The sequence below is a fragment of the Culex pipiens genome, chromosome 3 (assembly GCF_016801865.2).
Source record: "Culex pipiens pallens isolate TS chromosome 3, TS_CPP_V2, whole genome shotgun sequence".
NCBI lineage: Eukaryota > Metazoa > Arthropoda > Insecta > Diptera > Culicidae > Culex > Culex pipiens.
This window is the reverse complement of record NC_068939.1, coordinates 110877647-110894007: the sequence shown is the minus strand read 5'-3', so window position 1 is coordinate 110894007 and position 16361 is coordinate 110877647. Positions and strand designations below refer to the sequence as shown.

The 16361-nt window shown below is 34.8% G+C and overlaps 1 protein-coding gene across 18 annotated transcripts in view; it reads right to left on the bottom strand.

The window, feature by feature from the left end:
* The window catches only part of LOC120426310 (RIMS-binding protein 2), a 214501-nt gene extending 199140 nt beyond the window's left edge, over nt 1-15361 (bottom strand). For 4 of the 18 annotated variants that reach the window (XM_052710804.1, XM_052710812.1, XM_052710808.1 and 1 more), the window contains exons 1-2: nt 14842-15356; nt 8327-8708 (exon numbers count right to left, since the gene is read on the bottom strand). The gene's annotated coding sequence lies outside the window, so the exon portion shown is untranslated. Of the gene's footprint in view, nt 1-8326; nt 8709-14841 lie in introns of all 18 variants that reach the window. The other 14 variants (XM_052710810.1, XM_052710809.1, XM_052710813.1 and 11 more) reach the window with 6 other exon arrangements.
* Between the last annotated feature and the right edge of the window lie 1000 nt (nt 15362-16361).

The following is a 16361-nucleotide window of genomic DNA, read 5'->3' as shown; positions in this document are numbered from 1 at the left end:
TTTTGGGCGAATTTTTAAACGCTGAAATTGCGCAAATTGAATCGAGTACTTTAAATTTCTAAGATCATTAAGACATTCTTACCATTCAAAAAAGAAAAAAAGAGTCGTCCAAATTGATTGAATTATGCACAAGAACCAGCGAGTAGAAGTTGCCGTTGGGCGTCCGTGTAAGTTTGACATGCGTTGGGTGTTCCAGTGTTAACATAAAACTTAAAATTGTAAAATTTGTTAATCAAATAAAAATGCTCAATAATTTTCTATTAAGCTTTCAAAATAATAAAAACGGAAAAACACAAAAAGGGTAAATTTTTCAACTATCAATGAATTTTATTTCAACCAATAATTTAATTTTTATGTTTTTGCTTTAAATATATTTGTTCATTTAAAAAAAACAGTATGTTCAAAAATCTTGAAATGGTTTAATTTTTTTTAAATACATATTTAAAAGTTTATTTTTAATTATTTTATAAATTAAAAATTGATTCCGGAAAGATTAAGAACTCAGTGATGTCTTTAAATGAGAATTGAAATGTTATTTTATTTATTGTGCAAATATGTTTGATGCATGTTTTCCCATCAATCAAAACATCAGAATTAAAAAAAAAGTGGTTAACACTGAATCCAAATACTTGAGACATTTTGCCTTGAATTTTCCTTGAAAAGCGTTAATCAGTTTCATTCATATTTTGTTTAATTTTGTTGAAACATTATAAACTTTCCGAGGACCAGACAAATCATAAGTATTGATGAGGGAAGTTTAGAAAATTAGTTTCCCTTTTTAAAAACATATTTTTCAAAATTAAAATATGAATGAACTCATTTCTGATTTTCATGGAAAATTCGAGAAAAAATGTCTTAAGTATTTTTTTAGTGTTAACTGCATTTTTTTGTAGGAATTCTGATTTTTTGATTGATTGATGGGAAATCATACATCAGAAACATTTGCACAATTGAAAACAAAACAAACATTTAAAGACATTTACGAGATCTGAATCTTTTTTAAATAAATTTTTATTTTATGAAATAATTTAAAAAAACTTTTGAAGATGTACTAAAAAAAATTAATCTACTTTTATTTTTTTTATCAAGCTGTTTTTTTTTAAGAATCTATTATAATGGATTTAAATTCAAGAACAGAATGTTAAAAAAATCACTGATTTTTCAAAAATTATCTTACTGTTTTCAGAAAACATTTATTTTGTACTTAAGACTGAAGTTAGAGGTAGATTCACCTTTCAATATTTGTCAATATATCAATATTGCCTTGACTTGAAAACACTCACAAAAAGAATGGAGTCAACTTCGTTTTTTTAATTGCTCTCCTCAGGTATTGAATGGATTTTCACGCATCTTTGTATTTGTAACTTTAATATTATAAAAATCTGATTTTCAAATGAACAAATATATATATATTTGATATTTAAAGCTTTATTTTAACACTGGAACACCCAACGCATGTCAAACAACTTAATTCATTTTATTTATTTAATTTCAGAAAAATAAGTATTTTTTTCATTTTTCAAGGGAGTGCCCATTTATGGAAACACTTGCAGAATTTGAAAAAATCAGACAAATAATAGTTGAGATATAACCTTGCTGACAAAAAACATTGAGAAAAAACTTCTATTGAAACATGAAAGGTATTTGAAAAAACATGAAAATACCTTTGTTATTTTGAATTTTAAAATTTCCAAAATCTTAAGTAAGAGAATTTCATATCTTTTAAAATCAACAAAAATGTACATACTTGGGACTACTTAAAAAAATGCATTGGTCTTTTATTGCCTTTAACTTTAAAATAATGCCTTTTAGTAAATTTCCAAAAACTTTACAATAGTTAAGTTTACTATATAATTATTCTGAAAATAAAAACAAAAAAATGCTTTTGAAAGCGCTATGAGAACATCCTAATATTTTTTTTAAATCGCATTTTGTATCATACCGCCATGACATTTTTTGACTATCTCTTTCATAAAATCAAAAGATGTGTTTTTGATTATCTTAAATTTACTATAATCTAAAACAAAAAAATCGAATACAAGGATTTTCACATAATCTAGAAGCACGGCAACAATACGAGCAAAGCTTGCGCATTCTGTATTTTAATGTAACTGCCGATTACTCTACCTTTTTTGATTTACGGTGCTGTTTTTCAACTAAATTGCATGTGAAAATATCAAAATGGTTTTTGTGACAAATAGTTTAATGCTTCGTTAATTTATATTTTTAATTGATCATAATTTAGGATATTTGTTCAAATATCCAACGTTTTTGGCATGGATGTTTTTTTGTTGTTTATTTCAATTATAATAGGGTTTGAATAGGTTGTTGGGCACTCTTGCCGAGTCTTACTCTACTTACAATTTTTGTATGGACAGTTGCTAAAATTTATATAGAGACTTGCAGGCTGGTCTTAAGATTACTGTGGAATCCGGCCCATTTAGGATTCTTCTTATGAAGTTGTTTAGGAAAATGATGAATAAGTGCTTTTATAAACTAAAATAATAAAAAATATGAAATTTGATTAAAAAAAAACTGAGAAACTACAATTACATTTTAATACCTAATATATTTATGAGTATTCGGAAAAGATTGAAGCATAAGCACATTTTCCAAAAAGATTTATTAAACGTTAAAAACTAAAAAAAATATAAGTGGAGGGAAGATAATGGAAAAAAATATATCCTTTGTTGAAACATAGATTCTAACTATATTCAAAAAGTAAATTTTATTAATTTCAAAATCATAATTCTGTGGACCCCTTCGGATCTGCCTGACAATTTTTAAAATAAAATTTAAAACATGGTAGTTAGTGCTCGGTCGAAGGAAAGTTCGATAAAACAATTTCATTGAAACAAAAATAATAAACAATAAACAAATTTAAATTAACCTGACAAATGGCGATATTTTTAAATCTATATTTTGCAAATAATATCTCGAATCATGTGTATCTATCTGAAATGAATACTATCTTACAAGTAGGAGTTACAAATTTTAATCATTATTAACAAAAAAATCATAATCCTAATAAATGTTGTTTAGGAAACGAATTCGGATTTTTCGTACCTATTTGAAATTGTCGTTAAATTTCCCATCAAAATTATTATTTTCATGTTAAATTCTACTACCCGAACAACAAAAAAAAGATGATACAATTATATTTCATATAATTTGTATGTTTATTCCTTATCTTTTTTATCTTTTATTAATAATTATGAAATGATAAAATTTGGTACAAAAAATAGTCAAGAATCTAATTAAATACATTTTTTAAGAATTTTCAATTTTAAATATTCTCTGTCAATTTAATGAAAAAGAAAACAATGGTAACGTTAAGATTGTTTTGTATCTCTCATTATTGCCTAGTAAAGATTTAGCTGGAATATTTATTTATTGAAAAAGCGTGTGTTTTCTTCCAGTCAGATCGTTTGGATTTAGAAACAAAAAAATTGGATCTTTTTCTACAATTAAACACTGAATTTCGAAAAACATCATAATATGCATTGTTTTGCAAAACATAAATTTCTCTGATGTAATTTTTGATTAAATTTATTTTTTAGATTTTGTTGTTTAAATGTATGTTTCAATATTCATTCAAATTGAAAAGAGTAGTAAATAAAATGTAAAAAAAGGGATTTCTGTACAAACATATTTGTAAAAATGAAAAATAGATTACTTTCCAAAAATCTTAAATTCGGTGAAAGAAACCTTAAACTTAATTGAATTAAAGTATCGAATTGAATAACAATTATTTTTTGCACAGGAAATTTTATTAGAAGGAAATTTATGAAAAAGGATTGAGACGGACGTAAATCTTGTTAAATATTAAAATTTAAAACATTTAATTAAATCTAAAAATCATATCAAAGGTTGTGCAAAATGTAAAGTTTTACTAAAGAATAATAAATATAATCAAATATTGTTCAAAATGTTAAACACATTTTCAAACGGATCTGCGGTTGAAACTGTATCTACTGTTAGGTTATACTTTGACTTCCTAATAGAAATACGGTGATTTTTATATAAAATAGTTGAATACATGAATAAAAGTACATGTTCAAATAAAAAAAAATCGAAAAGGAACATGGCTCTTCTTAATCGTGCACGAAAGATCGGTAAAATGTAACCAAAAAAACATCAGTCCGTTCGGTGAAACACCGATTTCATTACTACACTTTCAGATGTAACTTCATACGTCGAAAAATGGCTTGTCTCATTTCGTAGAGTAACAAAAAAAAAACAAAAAACAAAACAAAACGATATAAAATAATTTAAGTGTTGCTAACAATCAAACTCACAAAAAAATCTTCAACTGATTATTTTTTTTAAGTTCAATGGCAATTTTCTCTTGCGTGTATCGGCTCCGGGTGATGAAAGTTCGCAAGCGAAAAAGTTTTTTTGGCGATTACTCCATCCCTGATTGTCATTAAAATAATTTGCCGTTTTCTGCACCCTTTTATTAGCATCCAGTTTTGATAGCAAACAGTTGTTTTATTAATTTTTCAATTCAAAGTGTTTTTTATTATTTTTGCTTTCAATTGATACATTGCCGAAGAAAACAAAAATATACCCACATTCCAAGAAAATTTAAAAAAAATCAAACTCAAGAGTGGTTTGTCACAAGAACATGAGAAAACATTTTCCATTTAACTCTTTTTATAAGCTTGTACATTAATAATATAGGGGTGACACCCCTTACATATTAGTATCTTTATCAAAATTTCTTTATTTGATGATCGGGTGTCACCCCTGAAAATTAAATTTTTGAAGTCTTCAGTCTTCATATAAACATGCACTTTTACTAACTGTGAATACTTAACTTCATCATTATAAGTATACTATGTAAACATATTCTAAAACATGAGTGTTACTTTTGGGTGTCACCCCCATCTAAAATGAATGTTTCAGAAAATTTAACTAGTATGTTTTGTTTATATTAGTTAGATACTTGATGATTTTTTTATGAACATATTTTAGGTCAATTATATTTTTTTCTTCGTCCGAGTCAGGTGTCACCCCATCAGCTCGGGTGTCACCCCAAGATGGGTGACACCCGGGGCGGGCCGCCCCCGCCGCCCCCCCCTTAGTACGCCACTGATTGCAAGTTTACTGATGAACAATTGAAAGATATGCATATGAACAATTTAAACTGTTTAAAAATAAAAGATTCATAAACTGTTCCAGAACCCAAACGCATTACAAATAGTTTGTGACCTTATAAGGCCGTTGCAAATATTTTTTGAAGTTTATGTGCCCACCCCCCTTCAAAATCTGTCCGAAATATCAGGGAGCAAAAAAAAATTTTCATAAAACTTCTAAATTTTAATGGAAAAAGAAGTCTAATGAACAGAAAATAATTCGAAATGCATTTTCCTGCGTTTAAAATCATATTTTGCATATTTGAGATCGATCAACAATATTTTATTCTTTTTGTGAATTTCCGTTGTACAGTACTGCAAAAAGTATTTTTCGACAAAAAAAATATTTTGAAAACTTAAGATTGCAAAAACTCTGGGCAGGTGTAAAATGCATTTAATAAACTTTTTTCGTTCAAATGTTAATACAATGGTTTGAGATTTCAATTTGTATAATTTTTTATTCGTTTACCCCACCTCCCCCCTCGACTTTGGCCAGAGTCGAGGGACATAAACTTCAAAAAATATTTGCAACGGCCTAAATGTGATATAAACACAAATTTTAAGATGAAAAGTTCGCCCTAAATTTTTCAATAGGGCGTAATTTTGGCTTTATTTTGCCTAAGGTTACTCCCTTTTGAATAGTTTCTGCAGAAGTGTGGTGTTTTTTTTGGTAGGCCAATTTGATGCTTGTTTTTTTTACATAACATAACATTTATCAGTTGTAGCGTAAATATACCCTTTTTCGGCCTTTGATCATGAATTAAAGTTTTATAGACCATTCCAAAGTAATAAATACCTCAATTAAAAGTGAGCAAGCAACTCTCTATAATTACATCATCTAAAAATGTTGTTTAAGTAGCGGCAAACTGCAAAAGTGACGAGAATAGGTTGAAAAGCGTGACGAAAATGGGTATATTTCCCCTATTTTGAATTGACAAAATAAGCAGAAGAAAATATGTTCATACAAGTTTATGTCACCTCCCCCTTTAAAGTCAGCTCGAAACATCAGGGGGAAAACACATATTTTTTCAAGAAAATTAAATTTTTATGGAAATAGAAGTCTTACGCGTCATCCATAAAGTATGTCACGCTAAAATCGGCCAAAATTGACCCCCCTTCCCCCTTATGTCACACTTTGTCACGGTGGCTCCGACCCCCCTCGAAAAGTACGTCACGTTTTGTCAGAACCCCTCCCCCCCCCCTCTCCATCTTGTTTTGTCAATTGTTGCATGATTTACTCAGTTCACTCTGTGTCTTGAAGCCATGTATCGTATTTGGTTTATAACTAAAGTTTATCAAACATAATGCTTTTTTAAATATATTTTGATACTGAAAAAAAAGTGAAAGTTTTAGAAATAGTCTAGCGTGACGTCACGGTCTCACAACACAACAAAATATTTTACATTCGAAATGTATGAAAAAATTCCAATCATTTGATACCCATATTGCAATAACAATAATTTTGAGTATTTTTTCGAGAAACATTGTATTTTCAAAATACAGGAAAAATACGTATTTTTGTGAAAATTTTCATGAAATAATAATTTCAATGGATAGCTGACATCATCCCGATTCCAAAACACTATAATATTTTGATGTTTGCATGATTTTTCATACGAATAAAGCCAATGCCTCCCATGTAGCCAAAATCCCATAAGCTCTGAGTTTCAGTTAAGCACTGGACCGTGCTTAACCGAGGCAGCTGAATTAATCAAAAACGGGGCAGTGCAAAACCGAGGCGTGCAAAACCGGGGCATGACTGTATATGAGATCTGGCCTTAAAAAACGCAATGCACCTTGAGGTCAGCGGGGTCCAGATCAAAAGTGCATCGATTTGGCTCAATTTTGGCCTAGTAGTCATGGCCAAATAATTAGACCCATATTTTTTTGTTTGGTTATTAGGGTGGTCCTTGCAAAAATTCGGTGTTCCAAAAAATGACGTTTTTTGACGATTTTTGCAAAAAAAAAATATCTTCGGAGTGGGTGAACAAGTTTTAGCTCGCTGGTTGCGAATGAAAGGTGATAAGTTGAGCATTTTATAAAAAAAAATGCTAAAACATTTTAAAAACGTATATGAATACACTTACAGACTAAATGAAAACTTTGGTTGCTGATTTGAAGGTATCGGGACTAATGAGGAAAATAATGTTCTTTTATTATACGTATCATTTCCAAAAATGGGGAATGTCTATTAACAAGATTCTTGGATATGTTTTTTTTGAAAAAAAAAAAAAGTGTGGAATTCGGTCACGCAGAAAAGTATGTTGTACGATCAGTCTATACGAGGTTTGATTCAACAAAAAAAAATGGTTGAATATAATTTTGGGTTGAATTAAAACTTGTACTTTCTAATTTCCACAAAAGTATTTTGTTATTACGAAAAACTTGCTTTGACGTTTAGCGTTGCGTCTTGTTCGTTTTGTGGATTCAAATATGCCTTTTTTCTGCGTAGTACATTAATCGACCGTAAAGCACCATGCGTCTCCAGCAATATGTACTGGGAACTCGTTTCGATGGAGTATCATGGTATTTTAAGTTCGATTTTTATACCTAAATCTGTTTTTTAATCGTATCTCAGAATGAAATGTTATTTGATATTCATCATTTTTGGGTATGTTACGTAAAACATTCTTAAACATCTTCAAAAAATATTTTCAGCTGGAAGCATAAACATGCGAACATCATTGAAATTTATTTGGGAACGCACTACTCTAATCACCTTAATACCCTTAATACGGCTGTTCTATTTTCTCTAAAAGGGTGTTAAGATTTTTGAGGACGCTTTCAATCTTACTTTTACATTTACAGATGGACGTCAGATGATGCTTAATGTGCATGCAATTCCATTTGAGTCAGCAATTTTTCTCTGTAGCAGCAATTAAAACTTTTTACACGACGACTGATACTGTGGGATAAAAAGTTTGATTTTACCGCTTTCTCGGATCCTGTGAAGCACGGATCTCAGCGGATGCGCTCGATTTAAATTATGGTGCAAACTTTGTAAAATATGCTTCACTTGCGGCAACTTGATATCTCTGAATAGAATCAACAATTTCCGCAACCAAGTGTTACGTCGCCGTGTCCTTTTCCCTCAACTGTTGAGCAACTTCCCGCGCTTCCTTCTTCCGTGTCTCACCACCACCACCCATAATGTAGCGTAATAAAATGAAAAGTTTTACCGTACTGACCTATTTAGTAGCTTTCAAAGTGTTTTACAGCATCACCATAACTGCTAATGCGCGCTGCTGCTCTGATCTCCTCCGTAGGATACTGCTCTGCCTCTCGCTTGCACACTTGCTCACCTCTCACTCACTCACTGTTTGTTTGTTCACTCACTCCTGCGCTTTTAAGCCACAAAGTGCAATCTTTTTCACGACGACACTACACGATGGTGCGTGTGAGTATGTGATGCTACTCCAATGAGTGCGTTTTTTCCACTGCTGCTGCTGCTCTATTGTTGAACTGTCACTCGTGCGAGAACACAAACACAAATGCCCAAATGTATCACCGTCGTCGCCGTCGACTAATGGCGTTCGGCACTCGTCGTCGCGATTATGACACGGCGCCCGGCTACAATGAGGACGATAATGATGATTAAGTGCTGCCGCCTGATACGCTTTTATCGGTGACTTTTCCACGGAAAAACTCACTCGAACATACGCCCACACAAACTCTCACAATCACACACAGTCACACTCACTTGAGGACCACTCGCGTGTTCCACACCTCCTTTCTCCATACGTGTCATGTGTGCACGTGTGTGTGACCCTTTCTCTTTCTCTCTCTTTCTCTTTCTGCACTGTCTAATGCGATATTTAACGGGAGCTATTTTTAAAACGCGCTCACACATACGTTTGCTCGCGCGCGGTGGAGTTGCTCTTAAGCACTTTCTTCGCGTGCAGTGTTGTTTGTGTGTGTATGTGTGTTGACGTAGTCCCACGTCCTTGCTAGCGCGACTACCCAGCAGCAGCAGCACTCCCTTCGTCACATGACGGACCGTCGACGATGAGCTTTCAAAGTGGGCTACTCTTTATGCAGTGTGTGTGTGTGAATTTACGAGGTGTAAAAAACGAGGAGTAGGAAGATAAGTGCAAATCGGTACACAATCGATGTGATGATTTATTTTTGGGACATTTAGAATGAAAAAATTGTTCAGTGTTGCCAGCTTTTGCTAAATTCTATAACTGCAATGATGGGCAAATATGATGATCCAGGTACAACCAAAACTTGAGAAGCCAAATCCTCTAACAAATTTCTCAGAGGCTCTGCAAATAGATGTAAGAAGATAACGGTCTGACATTCGATGTGACCTCGGTCCTACCAAATGTGTAGTAATTCTATTTTTAACGTATAATAGCTTTGTGTGCTTTAGTTGTACTTCGAAATTCGAACCCACGCGCTTTGGGTAAGAGTATAACTCTTTACCACCACGCCACGAAGACTTTTTGTTAGCAGAATGGCACAACGCAATCTTGCTCTGCACCATTTGCACTCTCTTTGTATGTCCCTTTGATAGTTCGAAAGTAAAACTCACGTGTAAACTGCTCATCTGCACGAATGGTGAGGTCTTCTCATCATTCATATTCAACACATTTTTTAGTGAATTTTTTGGTTGTCAATTTTTGCTCAGGGAACCCTTAGATCCCATTTTCTGGTGATAATTTTATCATATCCGTGTTCCTGAGTCAATTTCACAATAGAAACATGCATTAAAATGTTTATTTTCATCCATTTTAACCCTTTGAAAAAAGGCTTTCAGAAGCATTTCGAATATTTAAATTTAATTTAATTTTGCCTAAGTTACAGCCTTTTAAACATTTTTGACATTTTTGAACCTTCAAACTTTGTGTCCCGATTTGCACCACTTCCCGTTGACCTAGAGTGTTCATATTTGGCCCAGATGATAGTTTTGATTTCAGGCATATTGGTGAGGTCCAAATGACGTCCCATAAAAAGGGTTATGCCCTGTTCATGGACTCGCTCTCAAGTACTTCAAAAGTTATGCTAAAAAACGATTTTGATTAAATTCCGGAAGATTGTAAAAAGGATGGTTTTTGTAAGGATTTTATTTTATCCATCTTATTAAACATTTTTAGAAAGGTATTGAAAATACACCGAGCGTACTTTTAATTTGATGTATACTCAAGAGCTGCTATAGACAGCCTAGTTTATTTTACATGAATAAGTTAGGTTTTTAATGCTGAAGCTCGTACATTATCAACGTTTCGATAAAAATACTTCAAATCGCTGTAAAAGCCCGAAAACTAAAACACTGTTTGTGCCTGTCTTGGGTCTATTGCTCCTAGGATCCAACCTTTGAAGTGCCTATTTTCGACCCACCTTCTGATTGGTTGAAATTCTGAAGCACGTGGCGAACTTTTTTGACATACTGTTCAGTTTCAAAAAGTACGGTCGCCAAACAGGAGATTCGGGGGAAGGCTTTCAAGAAGCGGTAAGCAAAAGTGGTGAAAAAAGGTTGGACCTAATGGGCAACAAAAGCAACATGGGTTTATTCCGTTTTTTTCCTATTTAAAAGGAAAAAGTGAATTAATCATGCCCAACAAACTGAAGCTAATAACAGCAAGTATCATTCGCAAGGCAGTTTCCTGCAAATTTTTGGTGGAATGCACAATTTTGATAAATTATGTATGGTAGGTCCAATATAGGTACTAGGCCAAAAATAAGGACAAATACCCTACATTCCCCTTGAAAATTGCCGTGGCGAATAATTGGTGACAAGCACAAAAACGCGATTTTCTCAGAATACTTTATTTAGCATAATAGTCGCGAAACTTCAATTATGCACAGATTTGTAGGTTGAACAGTTTTAGTTTATCAAAAACAAACTATTTTGTCTGAAAAAGGTCGAATGCCAAAAAGTCGAGTGGACGAAACGTCGAAAGGACATAAGTAATTTTTTTTATGTTTTATGCAAAAAGATATATTTTAAAATGCGCCTAAAAAGGGTCCCGAGGGCTACTCGTCACTTCGCATTGAAAATTTTGTTTTATTGTTTTAAGTTTTTATCACTAGTATTTTCGAAACAAATTTTGAAATATGTTTTTGCCCCCTGATTTTTCGAGCAATTATGCAGGGGGGTGACAAATACCTTGAAAAATATTTACAATGACAATTATTAAAATAACTCTTCTTTTTGAAAATAATGGAAAACTCCAAAAACTGTTTGTGTTTGAGAAAATGAAAATAGTCATGTTTTAGAGGTCAGACTTTTTAAAAAATCTGCTTAATTTGAAAAAATGGAAAAACTCAAAAAAAAATAAAACGCAGTCATAGATAGGCTGTTAAAAAAAAATTGAGAAAATAATTTAGTATTCGGACTATTTTTTTAAAAAACTGCTCATGTTTGAAAGAATGGAAAAAACTCACAACATCAACAAAAATATTTTAAAAGTCTAACTGTACATGTTTCATAACATAAATTCTAATTCAAAAAACGTTACTTAATCCACCCTTAGGTGGTTGGTTGGGTAATGCTATTCAAAATAGACACATTAGGGCAAACCTTTCAGTGATCTATCAATTTGACTCATTTTTCATACCATCAGATTGGGTAGTCAGATCTGCATATTTCTGGGCACTTATGTATGTGCTTACAACTTATGATAGGGTAGTCAAATATCTAATTCAATTCGTGCCCATTGGAAAGGTCTTTCAATTTTCTATCCAAAGATAGGTCGCACGATATATCTGGACAACGTTTCCATCAAAATATCTTAGATCCGGCCTCCAAATAGTTCATTAATACTACTTAAGTGCTAATAACTTTTGATAGGGTTGTCAGATCTTCAATATTTTGGTCGCATTGGAAAGGTCTTTCAAATACCTCTGAAAATGTATAGCATGACGGGGTTTTTTTTAACAAAAACCACCCTTTTTACAATCTTCTGAACTTTAGTCATAATTGTTTTTTTAGAATAACTTTTGAAGTACTTAACTAAACTGCATAATTTTTAAAAGCGACTTATGGGACCCCAAGACGGATCGACTGAGGCCAAACGGACAAAAACGGTTCAGCCAATGTCGAGATAATCGAGTGACAATTTGTTGATCAACATCCCACCACACACACAGACATTTGCTCAGATTTTAAATCTGAGTCGATACATAATGCTGGGTCTAGGAGGTCTAATTGAGAAGTTAATTTTTCGAGTGATTTTATAGCCTTTCCTCAGTAAGGTGAGGAAGGCAAAATGCACACAAAAAATTATTATTATTGTTAGTTTATTTTTTTTCCACAATCGACCTTTAGTCCTTCGACGTTTTGTCCAACCGACCTTTTGTCCACTTTTGACCGTTCGTCCATTTGACTTTATGTCTTTCGGCCATTTGGCATACGACCTTTTGTGCGCGTTAAACAATAGTTTTGAAGTTTCTGCCATTACTCGTGAATTGGGCCCTAAAGCCTTTTTGAAAAATGTATGTACAGTAGCCAACAACTCGCTCGAAACCAATACTTTCAAAAGCGTATGAATTTACACGTCAAATTATGTAGCCTATCAGTATGGGACACCAAAATGCCGAAATTATTTTTTTCCAAAATGATTTCGAAATCCACCAAAAGTTTTTGTATCATCAAACTTAATACACAGCAAAAAAAAAGTTGAATTTTGGAATGTTGGAAATATGGTAGGTTGAATATTATCTCTTTTTTGAGTAATATTACCTTAAAATTTTTTGAAAAATGTGAGCCTGTGATGAAATATGAAACTGATGAAAATTCGTCATTTTCTGATGTAATATTACACTTTTTTTGACACAAAATCTGTCACTATTTCCTGATGAATATAAACTTAATTTTTTTCTGTGTGAACGATTTTTTTTTGTTGAAATATTGAATTTAAACTAAGGGTAAATGTACCCTTATGGAAGCCATCGGTTATCTCAGGTGTACCTGTAATTAGATGCACATAGCAAATAAACCGATGGTAAAATCGCATCCAAAAGCATACACATCACATTTGCAAGCAAAAAAAAATAATAATGTTAACTTTTTCAACATACAAAACCAAATTTCAAACCTGCAGTATTCAAACCCAGCACACACGTAAAGGACTACGCCTTAGCTCGCGCGGCTATCAGGTCGTTGAAGGCTGGGAAGGATAAACGCCTTAATGAGTTTGGAATTTTAGTCAAGCCTGTTTCCCATACTGATGTGTGTATTATTGCATATAACTTCATAAAATATTTAACACAACTCGACATTTTTAAAGTTAATGTCAGTGAACGGTTCAGTTTCATCCAGGTATGGCCTGTGTGGATCAATCGGACCGCGCACTGGACTCACAATCCAAAGGTCGCCGGTTCGAATCCCGAGGCGGACGCAAAAAATTGTATTAATATAGGTACGCCATACCTTCACACTTAGGAGACCCGGGAGGCGGAGTCTTGTCGCAAAAAGAACGATACACGCCTGTGGATCCGTTGACGAAACTGCAAGGTTTAAGAGGACCACATTATAAGGTGTTACGTCGATTCCGTTTCATCCAGGTATGATAGATTTGGGCTCACTGAATCTGGGCTTCAATTGACATAATTGAATTTTAGAGAATTTCACCTCAATTCATACTATTGTAAATTTCGGGAATAAATGCTATGGAATTATCATAAACAACCATGCGCTCCCACGTGTATCTGTTGAGGTAGAAAAAATAAGGGGGTGCGCATGGTTGTTTATGTTAATCAAAAAGAGAAGAAAGATTTTTTTTTTATCTGTGATTAATGCAAAATTTTCAAATACACAATAAAATAAAACTCTTTGGAATACCAGCATGTAGCAATAACTTAAGTAAAGTTAACGTAATCAAGAATTTTTCTCAGAAATACAATATTCATGCAATTAAGATATGAACTTTTTTTTCCATAGCTGGCAACGCTGAAGGATCAAAGTAGAAGTGAGGAAAAAGTGGAATGAGCTGTGCCGTACCGTGACCGGGACCAACCACAACAGCAAAAAAGTGGTCCCGCTGCTGGAGGGGGGAAACCTCCTAATGGGAAGCGCACAGATTCAGCCGGTGGGTTGGAGTTGTGGAGTGTTGTGGGGGTGGGTGGCTGAGAGATATCCTGGAACTAAGTGAATTGTGCAGCGATGCTGACACTGCTTGTGCTACTGCTGCTCGGTGGAAAACTTTCTCACACTCTGTGTGGGTCCTCTTCTCGCGTTGATCACGATGCTGAACGATTGGGCGATTTATGGATTTTCGTTTGTTCGTTTTCACCTCACTGTCTGATTTAGTTCTTCCTGCTTTGCGACGAAAAAGAGCCAATTTTTTCTCGTCTATTTGGAGCAAAACTTTTAATTAACTTTTCTTTTACTCTAGAAGATTTATCACTGGTTCTGCGCTTCTCGGCACTCGCTCCGTGTGTCCTGGTATCGACTTTCTGAAACCACTTTTCGCAACTTTTTTTCGCTGGCAGAACAATTGTTGTTTCTTCTTTGGGTTCGGCTCGCGATTTTCTAGGCCTAGACCGAGATAATTTATTCACTCATTTGCATCCACGATGCTTTCGTAACACACGCGCGAGAGCACACACACACTCACACATGCACGTGGACCATTTTTCGGCTGGAATTTTTCCACACACACACCCATACACACAAAAGCACACAGACACACAGGCAGAACCGGAGGAAAACTTTTCCCAGCCACCTTTCGAATTCTTTGGTTCGTTGAGCTCTCTTTACCTTCTTTATCTAATAATCGAGTTACGTGTTTTGCGTTTTTTTTTTCTTCAACCTTAGAAATCCGGAGTTTTTCTCCTTTTCCCGTCCACGGCTTGTCGGAAACTTCAATCCACACACCACGTACCACGGATCTCCGGGTTTCCCGACACACCGTTAGTCCCCGTTCGCGAAGGGGAAGCTCACACCAGCTCAGAGGGTTTTTCCTTTGGTGAAAAATCGAACTTCTTGAGACGAACGCACACACACACAGTCTCGTGCGGCCGCAGGTTAAAACCTGCCCCAGGTCATCGATTCCTGCGGGAGATCGTCCTTCGCACCGCGAACACCACGAAATTCACTCCTGTCCAAATTTTCCAATCGTTTTTTCCTAGCCAAGATCAACGAGGAAAAGTCTCCAGGAAAAAAACGTCCCGCCCGTCGTCCACACACTTTTGCTCGGTGGAAAAAATGGGTCACCAAAGGTTCCACACACCATCCGCTCCGGAGCTGGTTGTACACGGTACTCTACGACGGTGTCGGAACATCATCGATTGAGGACGGCAACGACGACGACGACACCTACCGTGGCTGCGCCAAACTACCTGCCGTGCCAGAACGAGACCACCCCATACGAGCTGCCCCAAGTTCGAGCGGGACGCCAAATTCGGAAAAGGTCGAAAGCTTTCTCCGAAAGCTCCCGCGTCGGCGCACTGCCAGGCTCACGCGCGCGGTCACCAACGAAGAACAGGCTCAAAGCGGAAGGTGCGATTGTGGGAGCGGAGAGAGTGAGAGAGAGCGCGCGCCAAAGTGAAGAGTGGAGTTTTTCACACACGAGCGTGGAAAGGGGGGGGTGGGTGCTGGGTGGTGGTCACCCTGCAACGTCGTCGTCGTCACGCGGATTAGGGTAAATGGCACCGAAAAGTCATTCAGTGTATTTTGCGTTTGAAAATAGATGGACACCAACAAGGAGCACGAACACAGTCCCGTGCTTGGTTCGCTATCATACTCTCTTTACGTTATCCTTGTGCTCTTGGTTTTAATTTCTGAGCGCACGCTCCCTCTCTCTCTCGGTGTGCGTTGGACTAGTTTTTTATCACATGGTATCGAGCAGTTTAGTTACTGTTTGTATCATTGAAAGCGATACGAGTTGTAATCAGAATGCGTTTCAAATCTCTTTTCCATACCTGGAGATTTCTAACCATGGGAAGCGAAGCCATGTTTTTTTATTTGCGAGAACTGACTAGCTATGATATTTGCATTGAAGGTTCTGCACAGAATGATCTCTGAAATGATTGAAATCGATGAGCTCTCGGCGGGGTTCGACTCCAATGGTATCGTCAAGAACGATGAGTCTTGTTAGCTTTAGTAGAGCATAGACTGATATAAACTGTATCGGACGAGAATACTAGAGGAATGCAAGTTTAACTCAAGAACAACCAAGATTGCATTAGTCGCATTTGACATAGCCTGAGCAACTAATAGAATTCAATCAATAAGAAACAAGATGCATTGAAAATAGAAACACATAAAATTTCGAACTG